Raw genomic sequence first — 15,029 nt, 5'->3', positions numbered from 1 at the left:
CATCTTACTGGTTAGGATATCTCTAAACCAGTGACTCTTCTAGCAACACCTTCTAACAATAGGGCATGGAAACTTAAGCCCCAAACAAAACCCCTTACCTAACCACCTCGCCAAAAATCTTATGTGGAGGTGAAGGTCTAAGACGCAAAATATACAACCACTTCACGTGATTCTGGGAATCCTTGATGCAAAGAGAAGAAATAGGAGACATGTGGAGAGAGAGACCACAGCTTGACCAAGGAGGCAGAGGCAGAAGACAAGAGGTGAGGCGAAAAGGAGAATTGGGTGTGAAAATTGTGAGATCAACCAACTGGAAAAGAGCTCTCTCCTCCATTGGTTGTGCAAACTGTTGCTTAGACTGAGCCATTCCAGAATGGCGGCTACACCTGCTCGAAGATGCCTTGTGTGTGTGTGTGTGCATGTGTGTGTGTGTGTGTGTGTGTGTGTGTGTGTGTAGTCAGGCCAGTGCAGACAAGAATTCTAGGAGCCTTCCAAGGAAAACCAGAACCAAAGAGGCCCACAGGGAGTAACCCCTGCTCTGACTTTGGGGCTTAGAACGCTCCTCTGGTTTTTGAATCTAGGCTGAGACCTTGGGGCGCAGCACATCACCACAACCACGGCTTTTCTCTCCTTCTTCCATCTTGTTATTCTCCTGGTCCCCAGTCCTCCTTCCAAACTTGATAGTGAAAATAGTTTTTTTAAAAAATGAAGCCAGTTCAAGGCTTCTATATTTGGGGGGGTTCATGTGAGCTGAGAGCTAAACCACTCAGGAATGTTTTCAGAGTGCTGGGCGTCTGTATAGTACATGCATTTCACCACAGTGGCATCAAAAGCCAGAGAATTTAAGAAGTGTGTGCCTCTCACACGAGGTCATTCAGGGGCAGCTCTAAGAATCTGCATCGGGGCCTCCTTTAGTGCCTAATGTATTTAATCTGGGAGCTTTCTGAACTCTGAGCTTCATTTTCTTTAGCTTAGCCAGCAAGCTATAAATTAAGCAACCACACCTCCTAAGACTTTTAGGATGTTTTCCTACTGTGCCAGGCCCAAAGTGCACAACTGCTTGACCCACCTTGTTTTGTACATGTGGGGGAGTCCAGTGCCCCCTGGGCCAGGCTCCCTCTAGCTCGCCCTGCTTAGTGTCTGAGCCTGTTAGAACAGCTTGGTTAACTTTCTTGATTGGGTTTTGTCCTGGTGTGACATTGGGGATCAACTGCTGAGGACTTTTTTAAAAAAAACTTTAAAAGGAATCCTTCCCATAAAACGTTTTCCTTCCACTTTACAAAGTCAGCACAACACTTAGTTTGCAAATGGTATATCTTTTCATTAGTTCCACAAACAACAGACCCAAAGTCAGAAGAAAAGGCTTAGGGAAAAGGCTAAGTGATGGTCGACTCTTCAATAGCTTTCAGTTGGTGAAAATGCGGATCGCTCGTAATGGCACTACTCAGGCTGAACCTAATTAGTAAATGCAGAAAAATGGGGTGTGTTGTATGCCTTCTGTGTCCCCCTCTCCTCCCAATCTCCCTCCCCAGCCCTCTCCTTCCCTTCCCCTAATTTCTTGTCCTCAACCTTTTCCTTCCTTCCCCCATTCCTTCCCATCTATCTCCTCCCCAGCCTTCCCTTTCTCTCTTCCCTTCTCCTCATGTTCCCCCTTTCCCCCTTTCCTCCTTTCCCCCTCTCCACACCCCTCCCTAGCCCTCTCTTTCCCTCCTCCCTCCCTCTTCACTCTTTTTTCCTTTGGTGTGTGTGGCCACAGACAGATATTTATGGCAGGGGCCAACTTCCTTTACACTCCACACAAAGCTTGCTCACTTGAGAGAGTTTGTCTGCGCTCTCCCAGAAAAAACACCTGCAGGACGCTCCCCCAGAAACCTGGAGAGATGGGAGATTAATGTGGCTGTAATAGCCAAGCAGTGTTTTGGGTATTATGCCCTCTCCCCAGGTAGATGGGTCTTTTCCGAGATGATACCAATTATTTATTGCTGAAACATCTGTTGATAACTGCAGCTGCCCTTGTAAAACAAAGGATATCATGGGGTCACAGGCTATAGGGACCTCAAATCCTACCTCATGCTAGCTTTGGTCTATTCAACAACACCCCCAAGTCCATGGGCTACCATCATCTTTAGTGTCTCATCGTGCCGTGGAAATACTTTATAAACACTGCCCTGCCTTGCCTTGCCGGCTTTGAAGTATTATTTCATCTTCATTGGTAATTTATATTCCAGCGCCATTGTGCTGTGGGAAAAAAGAAGGGGAACTTTTTTTTTTTGTTGTTTTCCATTTAATTGTATATCGCCTGACACTTTGACCCGTATTATTAGTATTAGTCAGGAAAAAAAAAAAAAAAGAGAAAGGATTTTCTCCCTCTCTTATTTAAAAATAAAATTTCAAGGGAAAGTAAGCACTCCTTCAGCTCTTTTCAGTCAAAACAATGTTTACACTCCAAGAGAGAAAGATGAAAAGCACGAGCAACTTTTTTTTTTTTCAAGTGCCGGAGAAGGGCAGTTCAGTTTTTGAAAGAGAACAGTAAAGGCCCTTATAAATATCATTCAGCTAAACCTTTGATGGATTTTTTTTTAAAGGATTGCAGGCATTTAGAGTTGGCTTCCATCTCTTGGCTTTGGTGCAGAAACAGACCACTGACTAGAAAACCCGGCCCTTGTATGTAGTGCCAGGGGAAAGGGGCTGTAGTATGGATGCTACCTTTGAGGAACTTCCCCCCCCCCCCCCCCAGTAACTTTCACTTTTCTAAAAGGAGCAATTTCTATACCATCAAAAGGAAATCTGAAAATAAAGCTTTTGAAAAAGGAGAGAAAGGGTGAGCTGAGATTTGCATGTCTATAGCAATTGGGAACAAGAATTGATTGCTCAACCTTGATTTTGAAATTCCCTGCAAAAAGGCTGGCCTCTCCATACCGGTTTCTTGGCGGAAGGAAGCTGCTGTGTGCCACTCCTGCTTCGATGGCAGCTCCTCTTCAGAGATACGGGGTAATATCCAAGGGTTGGTACCAAAATGCAGTCTGAGAAGAGAAGAGGCCAGCTCGGGGTGGCATTTTTTCGTTCTCATTTCCTTTTCTACTCTTGAGACATGGGAATCTGGTAACTTTTATGCTGTGAATGTTTGTTGAAAATTCTATGCTACCTGAGAAAAATTTGAAGAGAGAACCCCCTCTCCTCCTAACAATTAAATGGTTAGTTATTTCTTTATGCTATTTTGGCTAAAAAACAATCAAAAAAAAACTTTGTAGATGACTAATAAATGGAAAAGTTTGGCTTCCAGAATACTCTTTTGTTTGTTGGTTTCTAAGATGTCTCTTCAGATCATCTTGGTACCTTCAATTTGTTCTGGGGTTTGTTTTTGGTGGGGTTTTTTTTGGTGGTGTTTGGTTTTAGTGTTGTTCATTGTTTCTTTCTTTGTTCTTTTGGTTTTTGGAATTTCTAGAGTTTAAACTCAAGGCCTCTAAGCACTTTAACGTTTGAGCCATGTGCCTAGTTGTACCACAGACCTCCCTACCAGCCTTTTTCCTGGGGCTAGCCTCAAACCAAGATCCTCTTACCTCAGCTTCCTTTGGAGCTGGGATTATAGATGTGCATCGCCATGCTCAGCCCTAATATTTTGTTTTTGAACTGCTTATCCAATGGAAAAAAATTAAAATATGTAAACATGAATAAATATAAGAGCTGATCCTTGCAAGCTTGCAGGAAAAATGCTATGAAAAGGTCTATTGTCACCAGATTCAAAACTGAGAGGAGTGGAGGAAGATCTTCAGCAAAAGAAATCAAAGGGGGAGTTTATTAGAAAATAAAATATCAAGTTGAATAAAGGCAGTTATGTGGTATGAGGGCTGAGTAAAAGGGTAAGTGAGAACAATCAAATCTCATCTAGGAATTAACTTTTGTTTGAAAGATGTTCTTGGCTGTGCCTCAAGGGTTAGAGCATTTGCCCGGCAGGCAGAAGGCCCTGAGTTCAAACCACGGTACTATTCCTTCAAAAGAAGGGAAGAAAGGAAAAGATGGTCATAAAATTAACGCCAATATGAGCTGGGAAGGTGGCTCAGTGGTAGAGTGCTTGCCCTGCATGCCTAAGGCCCTGGGTTTGGTTCCTTAGCACCACATAAACAGAAAAAACTGGAAGTGGCACTGTGGCTCAAGTGGTAGAGCGCTAGCCTTGAGTGGAGGGGGGGGGAAGTAAGTATAAACTATACAATCATTCATCCATTCACAAATACTACATAGGTATCACCTTGTGCTGAAGCCTTGTAATAAAGCTCCAAGAAAAATGTAAAAGGAATAGAAGCCAAGCATCAGTGGCTCACATCTGTAATCCTAGCTACTCAGGAGGCAGAATTGGAGGATCATTGTTCAAAGCCAGCCTGGGCAAGAAAGTCCATGAGACTTTTATTCCTAGTCAACCACCAAAAAGCTAGAGTGGAACTGTGGCTCAACTGGTAGAGAGCCAGCCTTGACAAGGACAGTATTGGAGCCCTGACTTTAAGCCCATGCCTGACAGAAAGAAGAGAGAAAGAGAGGAAGGAAGAAAGAGCGAGAAAAAGAAGAAGAAGAAGAAGGAGAAGGAGAAGGAGAAGGAGAAGGAGAAGGAGAAGGAGAAGGAGAAGGAGAAGAAGAAGGAAGGGAGGGAAGGAGGGAGGGAAGGAAGGAAAGGGAAAGGAAGGGAAGGGAAGGGAAGGGAAGGGAAGGGAAGGGAAGGGAAGGGAAGGGAAGGGAAGGGAAGGGAAGGACCCAGGTGATATTCTGGAAGAGTTTCTGTAAGGAAGAAGAGAAAGGGCTGGGAATGTGGCTCAAGTGGTAGAGTGCTTGCCTAGCATGCATGAAGCTCTGGGTTTGATTCCTCAGTACCTCATAAACAGAAAAAGCCAAAAATGGCACTGTGACTCAAGTGGTAGAGTGCTAACCTTGAGCAAAAGAAGCTTAGGGACATTGCCCAGAGTCCAAGCCCCAGGACTAGAAAAAGAAAAAAAAAGAAAAGAAAAGAAAGAGAAGAGAGAGGAAACACTTATCAAAACTTGATGTATTCACATAATTTGTTCCATCTATTGAGTAACACGTGACAGGTATTCAATATATATTCTGTTTTTCACCACTCTCTTGCAAAGTTAACAAAGATGGATGTTCAGAGAAGTTAAGGAAGGTTTCCATCTCTCTGGAAGTCTCTTGTTCTTCACATTCAAGAACACACTGTATGTAGGACTTAGCTGGCTGTACATATGCTAAGACATCTGTGGTCACCATCTCCCAGAGCCCCTGTTCTGACTGATTCAAACCCCAGGGCTTCACTCCATGGCTGAACATGAAGCATCAGGCTCAGATGGGATCCGACCCCAACCAGATGACTGAGGGTTGAGGATGCAACCATTGCCAGATACTTACCCTAAACCTCTTCAAAAGGAGAGCATGTCAGAGAAATGGAGAGTTCGAAGTACAACTGATGTTGGGTTGTGACTCAGTGGTACCATGCTTGCCTAGCATATGTGAGGCCTGAATTCAACTCTCCAGAAGTACAAAAATAAAAAAAAATAAATAAATAAAAACGTTCTGCAAATGTGTAGCTGAGCATGTGGTTAGAGGCAAAACATCCTCCATATAGTAACCATTTACCTGAATGAGGTGGGCACTATGGACAGGGCAGGTTCCTTGGCCTCTACTGAGAGGATTGTTTAGGCTGTTAGCTGAGCTAGAGGATACAGGAGCAGGCATAAGGGTGCACAGTCTTGATTGCTGCTCTGGGACGTCTTAGAGACAGCTGAAGGTCATGAGTATTGTCTGTTCTCTTCCAAGGTCTGGTCCTCCACTGAATGGCTCCACCAGGCTCCACTAGCACAGGCTAGGAACTAGAGTCACTCTAGCAGCCTTCTCTCCCTTGCCTGCCCTATCTCCACCTTCACCTAGTCCCATTGGTTCTCCCTCTCGAGCTCTCCAATTCACTTCCATCACCTCTATCTGTCTTAGTCCGTTCTGTGTGCCGATAAAAGAATGCTAAAAAATACAGCACTATAGTTAGTTTGGTTCAGTCCTGGAAGCTGGGAGAGCCAAGGACATGGTGCCAGTCCTGAGGTTGAGCCTTCACGCCGTGCCCTCTCTTGGCGGAAGGTGGAAGACAAAGAGAGTTTGAGTGCAAGGGAGGGCCAAATTGGTTCTTCTAACAAGCCCCCTCTCACCAGAACTGACCCATCTCCAAGCAGTGACATTACCCCATTCATGAGGGCAAAGTCCTCTTGACATAATAACCTCCCAGGAGAATCTACCTCCTAACGCTATCGCTTTGGAGATTAAGTTTCCAACACACAAACTTTAGGAGATCCATTCAAACCACAGCACTATCTTTGTCCAAGATGCAGTTATGTCTTATGTGGGCTCTCACCTGAGTAGATTTCCAGGTTCACTTTGCTCTTTTCCTCCAGTTTATTGGAGGTAAAATTCTCTGGACTTTCCTGCCTGGGCTGGCTTTGAGCCATGATCCTCAGATCTCAGCCTCCTGAGTAGCTAGGGTTATAGGTGTGAGCCACCGGCTCCTGGCTTAAACAAAAAAGCTTATACCACCCCAACTGTCTAGGAATATCTGGGTCTGTAGCAGTTCACTGATAATTCCTCTGCCATCCCTGCCCTGCCCTGTCTAACCATGCACACGGCTGTCTCCACTCGAGAGACACTCTCTCTTCTGCTCTTTGTGAGGTTCCATGCAGTTCTCACATCTCAGCTGAGGTTGCCCATTCAGGAAACATTGTCTGGCCTCCAGAAGCATAGATCAGCACAGTCATGAAAGCTTACTCTGTCCTCTGGCTACACGTCCATCCGAGGTCCACGGGAGGCTCTGCTTTATGTCAGCTCCCTTAGGGACAATATTTAATCACCTGAAATTCCACTGGTATAAGTGGTGTGATGGCAGTCGGAGAGGAAGTAGGAATGAGGAATTGCACGTGGAAATGCTTCCATGCAAATGAGCCATGCTATCTTCCTTCCAGAAGCATCTATCCTACCATATTCCCAGAAGAAGAAGACTCAGAATATGTGACTAGAGGTAGTTGCCATGAGCATCACGGCTCAACACCTTTTCTCCACATTGCAACCAGAGTATCTTTCTCACATAGGAATCTGGTATTATTTCCTGCATACATTTGGGGAGGAGGTATGGGAAATCTCTCTATTTCTTTCTCTTTTTTTGGTCTGAGACTGAGACTCAAACTCCCTATCTGATGCTTGCTTTTGTTCATTGGCTGGAGCTCTACCACCTGAGCCAGACCTCCAACCCCAGGGAAATCTCAACTAACTTTTTTGAGACTATTTTTTTTTTTGCGGGGGGTGGGGGGGAGGTGGTCTGGTCGTGGGGTCTGAACTCTGGCCCTGGGTACTGTCCCTCAGCTCTTCAGCTCAAGGCTAGTACTCTACCACTTGAGCCACAGCACCATTTCCGGCTTTTTTCTTTTTGCTTATGTGGTGCTGAGGAATCGAACCCAGGGCCCCATGCATGCAAGGCAAGTGCTCTACCACTGAGCCACCTTCCCAGCCCCTCAACTAACTTTTTTAAAGCAAAATAATATAGCAAAAATATGGAAATCTTATAAAAGTGTCTATACTAAATAAATATGTATGAACATTTTCCTTAAAATGATAGGATTACTGGTTGCTTATACTTCTTTGAGTCTTCACAATAGATAGCTAATTCCATTATAATAAAGGAAGCAAGAGTGTATTAAGGAAATGTTCTAGATGAGATCAAATATTCTAAACATAAACTTCTCTGCATCATTTTGAACATATATTCAAATGCTGAAGCTCACATTATTTTTTTTTTAAATGGAGAGGCCAGGTCTTTGGTTAAGTGACATTGGCAATTTTATTTTTGCCAAATAAAATAAGGCTTTTAAGTGTGATGTTCTTGTTTCTGTATCTTTCCCCTGCATTTGGTGGCCTGCTATGAACTAATTCCCATGATTTTTTTCCTATTTTCAGAGATCATGTGGGTGTGCGCATGTGTACACACATGCACATGTGTGGAATTCCTATCTAATTGGTATCAAATGTCAGATGATAGATGTCAAAGCTAGAGGGGAATTTCAGACCCACTGCCTCAAAGTCACTGTTGGGGGAACTGAATCCCTACAAGAGTAAGAATTGGTTCCTCTTGTCTTGAAACCAGTCAGTAGAAAGGACAAGACCACAATGCTCATGGTTCCTAACTCTAATTATGATGTCTCTTCTCTGCATCTGCACAAGCCCATGGCTAATCACGTCTCTTCACAGGGTAGTTAGAGTCTGCTGCAGCTCTCCATGTTTTGTATCCCGGTTCTCTTTGCTGCCTCAAACCTCATTCTTCCTTCTATAAATGTAATTTCACTTTTTCTCTAGAGCACAATCCATTATAATAGAAGTTTTACGAATTCCAGTCACCAGCTTTTAACACTTTAATTTCTTCTGCTGACTATTGTGATTCTTGCTTAGAGAAGAAGACAGGTGAAAGATTCAGATTCTTCCAAAAATAAATGTAATAAGTGTCAATTAAGTTGCAAGAGAATGGAGCTTAGAAGGATAAATATTAGCTCCAAGGCCTATGCATTTCCAGACCTTAAGATAGAGTATGATTAAAGTCACCAAGGACTTAAACTCTGCTCTAAAACTCTGCCAAAAAAAAACTATCCTTTTAATAAGGTACTTTCAAGTTTCAATAGAAGATAAATTAAAATGGTGGCTTGTTCTTAAGATTCTACCAATGAAACTCTGGTTGCCACAGAATCAGGCATGCAAGTTATCCCTTTGATGGGGGATGACTCTGTGAATTTCATGTCTCCTCATAATGAGGCCTGAAAGCTGAGCCAAGGCTGGCAGCCGTTGACTGGGAAGACTGGATAGCCAGAGCAGAGCAGCTCAAAGTGCTAGCAGGAGACGAACAAGCTCAAGTGCTGGACAGACAGACAGAGAAAGTGATGACCTCCAGAAACTAAGTAGTAGTGTCTTCACTGTGCACTGTGCTTGTAAGTAGAAGACTGTCACCTCCCACACTGCATGTACTGAGTAAATAAGGAGTGTGAGCAATAATATCATATCCCTAGATTTGGCTTATTTAGGTTGACGTATATGAACACGTCACCTTTGTAGATCAGCAAACATGCACTGTCAGTTAGGTAGAATGGCGTCCGATCTATTCTTCACAAGATCTCGACAGCCTTGCAAAGTGGAATTTATGATGCCCCATTTTGCAGGGGAGGTGAGTGGCTTCATACACGTGAAAGACACTCCCAAGCTAGACTACAGAATGCAGGGACACTGGAATCAAACCCCAATTCTTCTCTCAGTGCCTCATTCCCATACCATACTGTCACCATATCTTGTCACCTGCCCACTTCATCAAACAAGCTGGATGAAATCATGAGAGCAAAAATAAAGACATACACCATACACACACACACACACACACACACACACACACACACACACACACACACACACACACACACACACACACACACCCTTTTTCTTTCTCTCTTTGGGGCTGGTACTGGGGCTTGAACTCAGTACCAAATTACTCTACCTTAGCTTTTTTTTCCTTAAGACTAGTGCTCTACCACTTGAACCACACCTCCACTTTTGGGTTTTGGGTGGTTAATTAAAGAGTCTCATGGACTTTCTTACCTGGGCTGGCTTTGAACCATGATCCTCATATGTCAGCCTCCTGAACAACCGGGGATTATAGGTGTGAGCCATTGGCACCTGACTGGAATCAAACATTTCTAGGTTCAAGTTTCTAGGTTTTTTTGGGTTTAATAATCATCTTTTTTGTTGTTATTGGAACCGTGGCCTGAACTCAAGTGAGGGCCTCCAACTCATTTCACATGCTTGCTCAGAGCCAGTTACTCTACCACTTGAACCACACTTCCAGTCCATCCTTTTGCTGGTTAACTACAGATGAAGTCTCTTGGCCTTTTCTTCCAGGGCTGGTTTTAATTCATGATCGTCCAGATCTGAGCCTGCTGAGTAGCTAAGATTACAAGTATGAGCCACCAAGACCCCCAACTAATACAGTCTTTTAAAAAAATGTGTATATAGCATACAAAATGTTTGTCTACTGACATTTATTATTAATCACTTGTCATAATTCTCCTTTCCTTTTTTTAAAATTTATTTGTTCATGCCCGAGTAACAAATTGTGTGATAGAGATATTTTGTTTATTTTGTTCAAGCTTTTGCTATGTTGCCTAGGCTGTTTTTCAAGTCCTGTTCTCCAATGATTCTCTTTCTCAGCTTCCTAAGTACTGGGATTCGGGACAGCATGGGAACAGGTAACATTGCCCAAAAAGAAATGTACTCTTTACCTGACTTATGTAACTGTAATCCTTCTGTATATAACCTTTATAATAACATTTTTAAATGCTGAGCTTAAAGCTTGCACTCCCATATCTAGCTTTCATCAGTAAAATCTTTTGGACAAGCTATGTACTATGCATTATGTTATACAGATTCCTATAAAAATTTAAGAATAATGAAATAAAGATTAAAATAATATTTTAAACACATTTTAAAGTTTGTACTATTGCCATAAGAAGCTTTTTGTTCATATTTACATCGTGGCTGGATATGTTTAATTAAAATGTCATGGAAAGCCGGTTACCAGTGGTTCATGCCTATAATCCTAGCTATTCAGGAGACAGATCTGAGGATCAAGGTTCAAAGCCAGCCCAGGCAGTAAACTCCATGAGACTCTTATCTCCAATGAACTACTCAAAAAAGCCAGAAGTGGCACAGTGGCACTGTGGCTCAAGTGGTAGAGCGCTTGCCTTGAGCTGAAGAGCAGGGACAGCGCCCAAGTGCAGAGGTCAAGCCCTACGACTGACCAAAAAAAACACAAAAAACAGCAACAAAAAAAGAAGTAGCCTTTATAAACTGGCTTATTTTATATATGTGATCTATCACACTTTGAAAGTTTTAACAATTTATTGCTGGAATTTATATGTGTGTGTATGTATATATAAAACATATATATAACATACGTATATATATGTGTGTTTACATGTGTGTGTGTATATATATATATATATATATAGTGTGTGTATGTGTGTGTGTGTGTGTGTGTGTGTGTGTGTGTGTGTTTTGGTAACTGAGGCTTGAACTCAGAACTTGGAGGCTGTCCCTGAGCTTTTTGTGTTCATAGCTAATACTCTACCATAGCTACACTTCCCGCTTCTTTTACTTGGAGGAGAGGGGTGTTACCTAATTGGAGACTTTCCTGCAGAGGCTGACTTCAAACCACTATCTTCAGCTCTCAGCCTCTTGAGTAGCTAGGATTATAGTCATAACCCACTGATGCCCAGCTCTCTTCAGGTTTTGAGATAAAGAAAGGCCTACAACTGTTTTCCAATCTGTATTTTCCACTGGTAAAATGAAGGAAAGGCCAAGGAGGTCTTAATTGATCCATGGCGTACACCTTACAGAAGTTGAGTCTTTCTCTTTTCTCCTCCTTCTCACATTTCGTGGATGGACCAACATGGCGTGTGTGATGGTTGGTCTTCCTTTAACCTTGAACAGTCCATCTTGATCCACGCTACTGTTCCTAGGCTTGTCCTGTTGATGCATAACTATGCAAGCATCAATCACGTCTCATTTATGTTGCTAATTCTTCACCTCAGGACATGCTTTCCCCACCCACCCATCCTACCCTTCCTGTTCCCCATCTTCCAATTTGCTATGCAGCAATAATTTCCCTTCACACTGCTCCTGCCAATTGCTATGCCAGATGGCTTCAGCTCTGAGGCCCCTCCCGCGGCCCCCTGTGAGAACAGCTGTCATTGTCGTTGCTGTGAACATATCGTGGCTTTGAACCCATAGCTAGGACCCAAACTCGATGCTCAGGATGGGGAGGGGTTGGCACTAATGCCAGGAAGCATGCAAACAGCACACTTTTCCTTGTTGCTGTTCAGCAAAAGCTCTTAGAAAAAGCTCTTTAGCATTTTTTCAATCATCTGTGTATCAAAATCTCATTGTGTGGTTTAATTCCTTAGCCACCTGACTCAGCCTGCTAGCCATGAAGTTCCTTTTGTGCCTTAAACTCAATTAGAAACCCAGATTTCCCAAACTGACAACAGATGTGAAAACACAACATAGATTGTGTGTGTATGTGTGTGTGTGTGTGTACGCACGCGCATGTGCATGTGTGTGTGCATTTGTAAGCCTGTCTTTTAGAATTCGGCACATTCTCATAAACAGTTCTAAATATGTCATTTGACCTGGCCACTCAATTACAGCAACAACAACAAAATCGAGTTTGGGGTTGTTTGGATGCTTTATATCTTGAAGTCAGTCTTTGAGAAAAGACACCAGAATTCTTATTTAGTTGCTCGCATGACAGCATCAGTGTGACATGACCCAAAAGATCATATTTGTGAGTCTGCTGACATGGCCAGTCTGTGGTGGCCCGAAAAATCCAAACAAAAAGAACACTCCACAGAATCAAATTCTGTGTAGATCAATATGCATTTCAAAGACACTGTGTGTGTGTGTTGTCTTTGGGTTCGGGTTTTTATGTTATTTTCTTTTTCTTCCTTTTATTTTTTTTAGGAGGTGGGGGAGGGGAGGGGCTCTCTTTCATGTCAATTCTAACTGTGCATAACCCAGGCCCATTTTGCCACTAGAGAGACTTTTCTTTTTAGTTATCCCTTCCCTACCACACACCCTGGCTCTTTTCATTTCTCCCCTTCTGATGTCATAATGCTCCCCCAGCATACATAGCAGGGAGATTCCAGGATGGGTGATACATTCTGCTTTGCTGTTGAGGAATTCACTCTCCGCTCCGTTGGCAGCAAATGAAAGTGGGTATTAATTTCTCAGAGTGCTGGTAGACACACAAGAGAGCCGGCTGCAAGAATGATAGCCACCTAACTCTGTATGTCGTGCACAGCATGCTGCCGTCTCAAAAGAGGGAGAGCAGAAAGGGAAAAGAAAAAGAAAAAGAAAGAAAAGAAAAGATTCTCCTGAGATGACTTCGACGGCATTTTTGCATCGTTAGGCTTTGGAGAGAGATGTGAGGGGTTTGGGCCCTGAACCGAGCTAAATTATGCAGCTGCCAACGATGCCAAGGTCCTCTAGAATAGGATGCTTCGTTTAGATTTTCCACAATGCTATTGAAGTGCTTATTTTCCTCCTGAAGAGACACAAACAGATGCAAACTTCTGTAAACACTTTAGAAATGAATTCAGTGAGTTTGGCCTCTCAGCGGTCCTCAATAGCTGACAGAAAAATGTCTAATTAGTGCAAGTGGAAATAATAGGGCCACTTGGATCCTTTCCATCCTCCTCCAAGTCTACTTTTCCATGGAACTCAAAGACCCTTTTGTCTGGCAGGTCACCCTCTCTTGGGCTTTTGTGCTCCGATCTATTAAGAGGAGAAGGGGGAAAAATAGATTAGGCAATGTTCTCTGCTCAAAGATATGGCGTGTTCAGGAGGGGCGCAGAAAGGCCTGCTCCCGGCCTCCGTTTACAGGTGCTGGGGGAGGGCTCCTCCATTGGCCACAGCCAAGAGCAAAGCACATGTGAGTGCACAGAAGGCTACTTGGCCCCACAGGACCTGGGCCTCTTTTTTTTTTTTTTTTCCTTCCTGGTTTCTAGGAACATCCATCAAGCCTCAGAGTGGGTGAAGAGAAGAGATGACAAGAAGTGAAAGGAGCTGGGAGCCTGTGGCTGATGCCTGTAATCCTAGCTACTCAATGAGGCTGAGATCTGAGGATGGCAGTTCAAAGCCAGCCCCGGCAGGAAAGTCCATGAGAGTCTTATCTCCAATTAACCACCAGAAAACCGAAAGTGGCATTGTAGCCCAAGTGGTAGAGTGCTAGCCTTGAGCTGAAGAGCTGAGGGACCAGCCCTGAGTTCAAGACCCTGGACCGACAAAAAGAAGAGGAGGAGGGGGGCAGGAGGAGGAAGAGGAGGAGAGGGGGAGAGGAGGAGGAAGAAGAGGAAGAAGTGAGTCTCCTGAACATTTCACCCACACTTACTTCCAGAACCAGCCTTTGCCAATTGTTAATATTTTGTCACAGAAGGATAAAATGATGGAGTTCTTCCATGGTGTTCTGTGTCGTCAACTAAACACCTACAATTCGCCTTACTCTGTGCTGACTGTGTGACCCAAATTCTCTCCAACCCTGAAACAGCACAGCAAAGAGATACTGTCCACATTTCTTTTTGTTTATTTTTCTTTCTTTTTTTTCTTTTTCTTTTCTTTTTTTTTTTTTGTGCCAGTCCTGGAGCTTGAACTCAGGGCCTGGGCACTAAGCTTTCATACTCAATGCTAGCTTTCTATCATTTGAGCCATATAGTTCTTCTGGGAATTTCAAAGCACCAACATTAAAGCTATCTCCTGAGAAGTTTTTTTCTCCTTTCTCTTTTTAAAAATATACAACAGATGGGGCTGGGAAGGTGGCTCAGTGGTAGAGCACTTGCCTTGCATGCCTGAGTCCCTGGGTTCGATTCATTAGCACCACATAAGCAAAAAGAAAAAAGCTGGAAGTGGCGCTGTGGCTCAAGTGGTAGAGCGCTAGCCTTGAGCTGAAGAGCTGAGGGACAGCGCCCAGGCCCAGAATTCAGACCCCATGACCGGACCCAAATATATATATATATATAATATATTTATTTATTTATTTATATTTATATATAACAGAAACACTCTTTTCGTGGGACCTTGTTTTTGTCTTTTTCCCCTTACCATACTTTCATCACAATAAAAGGTATGATAGATCAGCGCTCCTACACCCACTGCTTAGACTCAATAGTGAATTCAGCACTAGCTCCAAAGAACTATTTTGCTCCAATAGGCACTGCTCCAAATGACCTTGATTTAACCACAGAGGAAAAGCAGGGGACCAATTGACCCTCGAGACACTTGTGGGCTACAATGTGGGGCAAATGGAATCCTGTTGTTTGAGATGGAAAAATGTTGTGTGACCCCTATTAAAACAGTATGACCCCTCCAGCACACACAAAAAAATCTAATATGATCCAGAAATCCCACTTTGGGGTGTAAATATAGCC

General features: G+C 43.3%; 1 protein-coding gene across 3 annotated transcripts in view; it reads left to right on the top strand.

Annotated features, from left to right (window-relative positions):
* Positions 1-15,029, top strand: part of Alpk1 (alpha kinase 1) — an 86,088-nt gene that overhangs the window by 22,139 nt on the left and 48,920 nt on the right. The window lies entirely within an intron of this gene.

This window comes from Dipodomys spectabilis, unplaced genomic scaffold, assembly GCF_019054845.1.
Source record: "Dipodomys spectabilis isolate Male_0828 unplaced genomic scaffold, ASM1905484v1 ptg000225l, whole genome shotgun sequence".
Lineage (NCBI taxonomy): Eukaryota > Metazoa > Chordata > Mammalia > Rodentia > Heteromyidae > Dipodomys > Dipodomys spectabilis.
This window is presented reverse-complemented; position numbering and strand designations above follow the sequence as displayed.